The 6,554-nt window shown below is 43.3% G+C and overlaps 1 pseudogene; it reads right to left on the minus strand.

The window, feature by feature from the left end:
* Positions 1 to 12: 12 nt before the first annotated feature.
* Positions 13 to 5,541, minus strand: LOC137157880 (butyrophilin subfamily 3 member A2-like; annotated as a pseudogene).
* Between the last annotated feature and the right edge of the window lie 1,013 nt (positions 5,542 to 6,554).

Genomic DNA, 6,554 nt, shown 5'->3' on the forward strand with positions numbered 1-6,554 from the left:
TTGAATTTTCTGTTATAATGATAGAATTTTTATTTCAAAGAAACCATGTTCCTCTTCAGATTTTGTTTCAGTTGATAAAGATAAAGGCTGCCCACTGAGATCTCTCCACAGCGCCTCAGGCTCTGGGTATCATCAAGCTGACTGACACACCACTCGGATCCCTCCATCCTGGTGACCCTCAACAGAGATGTGAGGTGCAGAGCCTGAGGCTAGAGTAAAATGAATCAGTGTTAAATGAGATAAGGATACAGCCCAGCATATAAACATTTACATTTTCAATACAATGATTGAATACACTTTCTTTATTGTTGATATGCATGGAAACAGAAAACTTGAGTTCAGTGAGACTTAAGCACTTGTGAAGCACTTGTGAAGCATTTGCTTAAGTGTGTTGCAGTACTGGGGCCACAGAAATGGAAGTGAAAACTTTACAGAATGTGGGAGTGTGTTATCGACAGCTTTGTAGGTGATGTGACGGGGGCAAAGAATGCAAGAGATTTTACCATTGATTTCTGATTTCATAATGTTAACGGTACTTTTGTTATGCCTATCACCTTCTGGTGGCCAGTGTGAGAATAAAGTGCTACAGGACTCTTGTTTTTAGTGTGAGAATAGCTATTTATTGGTAGAAGCCTTAAGACTATACTGAGCATGCTCCAGGGAGTTGTGGGGTGTGTGAACTGTGAAGAAATTTATCAAGAAGGAGGCTGCTTAGTTGTCAATGTGAATAAAAGATCCCCTTTTCCAGTTCTAATCTGTTTTGGGTCTCCGTGCCCACTGAAGGTAGGACAAGAAGTTATGGTCCTAATCTGCATCCATGGAGATCTAGGTGAGATATTAGGAAAACCATTCTAACTGTAAGGATAGTTAAACTCTGGAATACGCTTCCAAGGGAGGCTGTGGAAACACCGTCACTGGAGGTTTTTAAGACCAGGCTGGACAAACACCTGTCAGGGATGGTCTAGATCAGGGGTGGCCAAACCATGGTTCATGAGCGGCATCCGGCTGTTTGACATCTAGCGTGTGGTTTGCAGAATCCCTCCACCCCCATTCTCCACCTATCAGCGTCGGGGGGAACTTGAGGCTTCTGGCCTCAGGTAGGGAGGGGGATCTCGGAGCTTCTGACCCACAGGGGGCACCTCCTGGGGCTCAAAGTCACCTGCCAGGGCTCACAGCTTTCATCCCGTGGGTAGCACCTGCCACGGCTCAGGGCTTTCAGCCCAGGGGGCAGAAGCCTTGAGTCCCAGCTGGCGTTTTTGGCATGGCATTTGTTGGGAGCATAGTCAGGTTTAGGCCAGACAGAAGCCTGCTGTGGATTTTAAGGGTTTGTTCTGGTAACATTTAACAGCATAAGCAGAACTGCCTACGTGTAAGAAGTTGCAGAGTAATTATGTTTGTGAGAGAGAAAAAAAGATAAAAGTAACAAAAAAGCAAGAAAAGAGTGGGTTGAAGTAACATTAAACCTGTAGTGACAGGGCAGGAGAGTTAACATGGAAATGGAAGACTAATGCATATGTAAATATAACAAAAAGTTATAAATAAATTTTTGCAGTAAAGGGAGGTGGAAGCTGTGTTGTCCATTGTTGGAGGTGGCTGTGATGAGATCATCCCAATGAGCTTCCCACTGGTGAGTAACTGATTGCCACTTGCTGAATGTTTTGCCTTAATAAAGATTTGTTGGACCCACCTGCTGAATAAGTGACTCTCAATCCAACAACATGAACTGTTTAATTGAAAATGTCTCAGTATGAACAGATAAAGTTAAGGATTATGATCTAGAAAAATCTTGCCTCTCTTTCTCTCTGGCCCAATGATCATTTAAATATTTATAAACAGTAGAACAGTCATTGGGCCAGAGAGAGAGAGAGAGATACTGTAGTCCAGTGCTTAGAGTACACCCACGGGAGGTGGGAAAACTCAGGTCCAATCCCTGTGCTCCAATGGCTATTTAATTCTTTGTCCAAATTGGATAAATAATCAAAGATTAATTAGAGCAGGGGAACTGGCCCTTGGGTCTCCCACCTACCAGGTGGGCGCCCTAACCACTGGACTACAGAGTGAGTCTTCTCTGAATTTCTTGCCTAATGACTATTTAATTTAATGACTATTTTGAGGATCTCAGCAGCACTTACATTTTGGACATAGATGCCTGAAATGAGGAGCTAGGTACCTAAATACTTCCGTCGGTCTGGGTCTAAGAGCCATCTAAGAGATTACAGACACATGTTACTGACCTGCCACCTTCAGTTCCAATACAGCTTCTTCATAAAAGACACCATCTTGAACAAAACAGCGGTATTTTCCTTCATCAGAGAGTCTGATATCGACAATCCTCAAGGGAACATTCCCATCCATGATGCCAGCTTTCAAAAGCTCTGTCCTTCCGTGATAGTCTGGCGTCTGCTGCTCATACTGATCCTTTCCATACTGATACAGGTGCACAAATGAAGTGAACTCAGATCGGAACCTTCTCACTTCCATGTCCTCAGCACTCATGCTGGGGGACAGGTGACAGGGTAATAAAATGTCCTCACCCACAACGGCAATGACAGGGTGATCAGGTCCAATCACTGTAAACGGGGCTGTGAAATGTACCAGAGCAAAGAAAAGATCAAATTAAAAATAATAAAATGGAATTTAATATACATTTAATCACACATGATTCAAATTTATGTATGAGTCTTGCCCACATGCTCAAAGTTTAGCTGATCTCCATGTTTGGGGTCGGGAAGAAATTTTCCCCCAGGGCAGAGTGGCAGAGGTCCTAGGGGGTTTTCGCCTTCCTCTGCAGCATGGGTCATGACTCACTTGCTGGTGGATTCTATGTACATTGAAGTCTTTAAAGCATTATTTGAGGACTTCAATAACTCAGTCTTAGGTTAGGAATCTATTACAGGAGTGAGTGGGTAAAGTTCTGTGGCCTGCGGTGTGCAGGAGTTCAGACTGGAAGATGATCATTATGATCCCTTTTGACCTTGTAGTCTATGAGTCGATATTCTGTGCATCTGCTGCAGTGTTCTGTCATTGAATAAGATGTGTCCTGAATTTACATATGAATTTTTACAACAAATGCAATTGGATAACCGTCATTTGTATATCCATAATGTGTATTAGTTTTAATGTAAGCTGAAATATATTGTGCCATTATTCTTACGAGCAGCGCCAAACACAATGAACTTGCATAGCTTAGCAAACAGTTGCTTTCTGTGTGAGATAGTTTACGTTTTTTGAATGTTTGACAAAGTCAGGCTGGACGGCTGCAAGAGGGTGGTCTTCTTATTGGGCTCTTCTTTCCTCACTCCCAGCCAGGAAAGGGAATCAGCCACCCAGGCTTACAGCAGCCCAGGCTTGGGCTTTCGTGTTACCGCTCCTCCAGCGGAGTGGTAAAACTGACAAGACTGACAGCCCCACCACTGCCGTAAGGGGACGCAGTGTCTACATTGACACTGTGCTGCCCTACCTAAACCAACAGAAGCCCTACACCTCTCATCGGTGGTTTTATTTTGTCGAAAAAACAGGGCAGTTTTTCAGCGAGGGTTGATTGCAGTGTGTACGTCACCTCTCTTGTGTCGACCAAAGTCAGGAAACTCTCTAGTGTAGACCAGGCCCCAGAGACTGCTCAACCGGCATCAGTGGAGAGGAAGAGAAGGTTTCCTACAGCTAACCACTGGCTTGACTTGCTGCTCACAGGGAGCACTTTGCACTTGAGCTCTGTGAACTCAGCTGGGGCGTTTGAACTAAAACTTCCTCTCCTCTCCCTCTCCCTGTCCCCTCAGTTTTTAACGGGAGACAGAGAGGTGGCAGGAGACTTTCAGTGACGTCTTCAGTACTAGAACTCCCTTGGCCCCTGGTTCCAATGAATCTGGACCTCCAGTCCAGGCTGCCGAGGTTTTTGAGAAGAAAATGGGTGTGTGAAGGAGGACACTCAAGGAGGGCCATATTAAGAACCTGGATGGATGGGATGTGGTGGATGGGGTGCTGGGATAAGTATAAGCAGAAGGCCTTGTCCCATCACTTTGAAGGCTGGAAGAGGGAAATAAAAGAGGTGACATGAAGATCTTTCATCTTTTTGTTGTTTGAACTCTGACAAGGCCAGAGAACCCAAACTGAAGCCAGAGACCCCCAGGGCTTATCTCCTGGGTCCGCCCTGAAAGGCACTTTGAATTGGCAGAGCTCTACAATTCTGTCACTTCTAGGATTTAGATGGTAACTCATTTGGTAACTCTCATATATGTTTGCTTGCTTTAACCTGTAAATAACCCTCTTTGCTTTTTCCTCATTAATGAGCCTTTCGACAGTTTATTACAGGATTGGCTACAGGCGTTGTCTTTGGTGTAAGATCTAGGGTACCAGTTGATCTGGAGTAAGTGACTGGTCTCATGGAACTGGAAGCAACCTACCTGTGGTGTGATTTTTGGTGTAAGTGCCCATTTATCACTAAGTCCAGTTTGTCTGGAAGGCAAGATAGGCTGGAGAGTCTAAAGGGTCTGTCTGTGACTCCATGGTAAGCCTGTTATAGTGATCCAGGAGTTCACAGTTGTTACTAGCTTGGTGAAACCTATTTATAGAACACACCACCAGTCTGGGGTGTCTGCCTTGTTTGACAGTCTGCTCTGAGGTAGGCACTCACAGTCATGCGTTGCTCCAGACAGCATGACAGCGGGTGAAGAGTTACTAATCCTGAAGTCATGGGGAGACATTTTAACGTTGTGTTACCCCATTTTAACCTCATCAGCTAATCAAATGTTGGTGCTGTGGGGATGTTCTAGTTGCACATAGGTCTGGTCTACACTACAGAGTTAGGTCAATTCAAGGCAGCTTACATCAACCTGACTACACTTAAACTTTGCTTTCATCGAGGTGTTCCTGAGACGCAGCCCTATTGCTACAGCCATTGTTGGACTATTATGGTTCAATACTTCATATGATCAAGAGACGAAATAACCAAACTTAACCTAATGTGTTGCCTAAAGACAAAACAGTTCACTATGAAAAGGAGACACACACACCCTCCTTCTGGGAAGCAATTCTTATCTGGCAGTGAGCTCACCTAGCACTGAAGGTGTACTTCAAAAATACCTCCCGCACCTTCCCCCGCCCCCTCAAAACCTCTTATATTTATATCATGGCAGTTTACAAGTGAAAAATCTCTTTATACATCACCTAAGAGCCAACCCATCAGTGAACGTGTTGTTACTTGTTCTGTACATTCCTTTATGTTTTGGACACCACATTCACGACCTAGGGGGTGTAGAGGTACCTCCCAGTCATTGCTAGGATATACCATTTATGTGCCTTGGCTTTGAAAGGCTTCTTTTTTTCTTTTGTGAACGCTAACTTCAGCTTTGCAATGTACTGTGGGATATTTGATATTGGTGAACAGATTTGTGGGAAAAGCATAATACAGTCAGTAAGCTGTAGTTTACACACTGTGAGTAGTTCCATTGACTTTGAGTTAAGCATGTTGTTAAGACACTTCAGGGGCCTAAATAAATCCTCTAAGAAACAGCAGTGACTGTGCGGATTCCTACCTGATTCCATCTTGTGAACATAAAAAGTAAGGAAGAAAATAATAAAACCAGGGAGAGGGGAGCTGGCTCTGCAGCTGTGGCAGAATGAGAGAACCTTCATCTTCACTGTAGCTTTATCTAGACAACAGGAAGAAGGAGGAAAAAACCTAATCATTGTGAGCATATCCCTCATTAACATTAAATCCTTAAAGACAAACATTACAGAGGCCACATTAAATAAAAAAGAAATAAATATATTGTTAAGTGAACTCTTTCATATCATGGAGTTAGAAAAGCCATTCAATTAAAGTTGAAAATGTGTTTCCTTTATGAGGCCGATTTTGTCCCATCCCTACAAAGTCCACATTAAAATAAAGTCAGATCAGTGTAAGAGTTGGAAATAATTCCATCAATGGAGAAAAAAGTTTTAAGGAATGAAAAAGACTGTGTGCCTGCGTGCATGTGTGTGAAAGAGAGAGAGAGTCTTGATTTTCTTTTACCCATTTCTTTTCTTTCAACATATCACAGGTTAAATGATTCAGTCCCATAACCAGAGCTATGAAATAACAGGGAAGAGCGAGAAAGATCCCTCAAGGAATAAATGTCTACTAGGAGTTATAAAAGAACAATGGAGATGGTATTCAAGTGACAGAAGCTCACCTACCTGATGAATCCTGGAAAGAAGCTTTGGAACAGTTTTGAGATCTCAGGTTTTCTAAAATCCTCATCCATTCTCCTTGAGTTTTGTTCTATGACTGCAGGGATGTTAATGGGCCTTGAATGGTCCTGTTGTAGAAGTGCGAGACGCTCGAAAGCTTGTCTCTCCCCAACAGACGTTTTCACCTTCAGACCTTACAGCAATAAAGAAACAGGCTTCACCATAAACCCCAGTTTAGCAGGACAAAGGTTGCTTATTCTTAAGTAATTAAAAGGGGAGTTTCCATTCAGAGCATGAGATGAAACATATAACAAATATTGTGACAGTATTTAGCAGTTCTCACATTCAGCCAGATTGAGGCACTTGGAAACCTGAGTCTGCTGCCA

Source organism: Emydura macquarii, unplaced genomic scaffold, assembly GCF_026122565.2.
Source record: "Emydura macquarii macquarii isolate MOO-44397 ecotype Brisbane River unplaced genomic scaffold, CSIRO-AGI_Emac_v2 contig_1624, whole genome shotgun sequence".
In the NCBI taxonomy this organism is placed as follows: Eukaryota; Metazoa; Chordata; order Testudines; family Chelidae; genus Emydura; species Emydura macquarii.